The sequence below is a fragment of the Callithrix jacchus genome, chromosome 16 (genome assembly GCF_049354715.1).
Source record: "Callithrix jacchus isolate 240 chromosome 16, calJac240_pri, whole genome shotgun sequence".
Classification (NCBI taxonomy): Eukaryota; Metazoa; Chordata; class Mammalia; order Primates; family Cebidae; genus Callithrix; species Callithrix jacchus.
The window spans coordinates 30,811,757-30,814,990 of record NC_133517.1 but is presented as its reverse complement, the minus strand read 5'-3'; the positions used below and the strand labels follow the sequence as shown (position 1 = coordinate 30,814,990).

Sequence of the window (3,234 nt, the reverse complement as noted above, 5' to 3'; positions counted from 1 at the left end):
CTTTCCTTCCTTTCTTTCTTCCTTTCTTCCTTCCTTCCTTCTGTCTGTCCATCTATATTTCTTCCTTTTTGTGAAGGTGGTTTTCTTCTGGTGGTGAGTTTTAATATCTTACTTTTTATTTTTTGGGTATCTATTGCAGGTATTTTGATTTCAGGTTACCACAAAGCTTGCAAATAATATCTTATACCCCATTATTTTAAACTAATGACAACTTAACATTGATTGCAAAAACAAACAAGCAAAGAGGAAACAAATACAAAGTCTACATTTAACTTCATCACCCCTACTGTTTAACTTTTTGTTGTTTCTATTTATATCTTACACCATCTATGTCTTGAAAAGTTGTTGTCATCATATTTGATAGGTTTATCTTTTAGTCTTTCTACTCAGGGCAGGAGTAGTTTACACACCATAATTACATTGTTATAATATTTTGTGTTTATCTCTATACTTAGTATTATCAGTGAGTTTTGTACCTTCAGATGTTTTTTTTTGTTTTGTTTTGTTATTTATTTTTTTTTTTTTGAGACGGAGTTTTGCTCTTGTTACCCAGGCTGGAGTGCAATGGCGTGATCTTGGCTCACGGCAACCTCTGCCTCCTGGGTTCAGGCAATTCTCCTGCCTCAGCCTCCTGAGTAGCTGGGATTACAGGCACGCACCACCATGCCCAACTAATTTTTTTTGTATTTTTAGTAGAGACGGGGTTTCACCATGTTGACCAGGATGCTTTTGATCTCTTGATCTCGTGATCCACCAGCCTCGGCCTCCCAAAGTGTTGGGATTACAGGCGTGAGCCACCGCGCCCAGCCCAGATGTTTTCTTATTGCTCATTAACAAGAACATGAATCAGGAATGCTTCATAAATTTGTATGTCATCCTGTGCAAGGGCCATGATGATCTTCTCTGTATCATTCCAATTTCAGTATTTGTGCTGCTGAAGAAAGCACTGAGCCAGTTTTTATAATGTTAAATTGAGATTTGGAAGACCTGGGGATGCCCAGGTTACTGATGCTTGAGTTGCACAAGATAAGAAATACTAAAGTCCAGTAAAAGAAAAAAAAAGCATATTGGTTTGATGTTCTTTGATGATAGTGTTTGAGCATTTTTCAACCATCCTGATTTTAAAATGTAAACTTCAATATATTCATGGAAGCAAGATACAGTTGTTGAGAGCCAGTGGTTCTGCGTTCAATTCCCAGCTCTACCCCTTACTCTGACTTCTGTGATTCAGTCTTCTCATCCCTACAATGAAGGTAATAATAATAATTGCTTTATAATATTATGATATGGTTTGGCTCTGTGTCCCCATCTGAATCTTATCTTGAATTGCAATCCCCCTGTTTCAAGGAGGGACCTGTAATACCTATGTGTTGAAGGAGAGAAGTGATTGGATCATGGGGGTGGTTCCCCCATCCTATTCTTATGATAGTGAGTGAGTTATCATGAGATCTGATGGTTTTATAAGTGTCTGGCATTTCCTCTGCTTGTACTTCTCTCTCCTGCTACCATGTGAAGAAGGTCCTGGCTTTGCCTTCACTTTCCACCATGATTGTAAGTTTCCTGAGGTGTCCGCAGCCATGTGGAACTGTGAGTCAATTAAACCTCTTTCCTTTATAAATAACCCAGTCTCAGGGAAGTTCTTTATAGCAGGGTAAGAATGGACTGAGAATTGATACTACAGAGAATGAGGTAGTGCCATAAGCATACCCAAAAATGTGGAAACAACTTTAGAACTGAGTAACAGGCAGAGGTTCGAACAGTTTAGAGGGTTCAGAAGAAGACAGGAAGATGTAGGAAAGTTTGGAACTTCCTAGAGACTTGTTGAATGGTTTTGACCCAAATGCCGATAGTGATATGGACAATAAAGTCCAGGCTGAGGTGGTCTCAGATGGAGATGAGGAACTTATTGGAAACTGGAGCAAAGGTCACTCTTGCTATGCTTTAGCAAAAAGACTGGTGGCATTTGGCCTGGCCCTAGAGATCTGTGTAACTTTAAACTTGAAAGAGGTGATCTGAAATTGAAACTTCCATTTAAAAGGGAAGCAAAGAATAAAAGTTTGGAAAATTTGCAGTCTGACAATGTAATAGAAAAGTAAAACCCATTTTCTGGGGAGAAATTGATGTCAACTGCAGAAATTTGCATAAGTAATGAGGAGTCAAATTGTAATCACCAAGACAAGGGAGAAAATATCTCCAGGGCCTGTCAGAGGTCTTTATAGCAGTCCCTCCCATCACAGGCTGGGAAGCCTAAGAGGAAAAAATGATTTCATGGGCCAGGCCCAGCTCCTTGCTGCTTTGTGCAGTTTTGGCACTTGGTGTCAGCCATGGCTAAAAGGAGCCAACGTACAGCTCAGCCCATTGCTTCAGAGGGTGCAAGCCCCAAGCTTTGGCAGCTTCCATATGGTGTTGGGTTTGCAGGTGTACACAGAAGTCAAGAATTGAGGTTTGAGAATCTCTGCCTAGATTTCAGAGGATGTATGGAAATGCCTGGATGTCCAGAGAGAAGTCTGCTGCAGGGGAAAAACCCTCATGGAGAACCTCTGCTAGAGCAATGCAAAGGGAAAATATAAGGTTGGAACCTCCACACAGGTCTCCACTGGGGCACTGCCTAGAGAAGCTGCGAGAAGAGGGCCACCAACCTCCAGAACCCAGAATGGCAGATCCACCAATAGCTTGCACTGTGTGCCTGGAAAAGCCTCAGACACACTCAACACCAGCCGTGAAAGCAGCCAGGGTAGGGAGCTGTACCCTGTAAAGCCACAGGGATGAAGTTGCTCAAGGCCATGAGAGCCTACCCTTTGCATCAGCCCCTGGATTTGAGACATGGAGTCAGAGTAGATTATATTGCAGCTTTAAGATTTAATGACTGCTCCACTGGATTTTGGATATGCATGGGACCTGCAGTCCCTTTGTTTTGGCCAATATTTCCCATTTGGAATGCATGCATTTACCCAATGCCTGTACTCTCATTGTACCTCGAAGGAAATTAACTTGTTTTTGATTTTACAGGCTCATAGGTGGAAGGGACTTGCCTTGTCTCAGATGAGACTTTGGACTGTGGCTTTTGACTTAATGCTGAAATGCATTAAGACTTTGGGAAACTGTTGAAAAGGCATGATTGCTTTTGAAATGTGAGGACATGATATTTGGGAGGGGCCAGAGTGGAATGATATGGTTTGGCTCTGAGTCCTCACACAAATCTCATCTTGGATTGTAATCCCCATGTGTTGAGGA

The 3,234-nt window shown here is 41.7% G+C and overlaps 1 non-coding gene across 1 annotated transcript; it reads right to left on the bottom strand.

Moving 5' to 3' along the window:
- Positions 1 to 841: 841 nt before the first annotated feature.
- LOC118148667 (U6 spliceosomal RNA) lies at positions 842 to 947 on the bottom strand. Its single transcript, XR_004735587.2, has one exon. It is a non-coding gene; the product is annotated as a U6 spliceosomal RNA (small nuclear RNA).
- Positions 948 to 3,234: the final 2,287 nt, after the last annotated feature.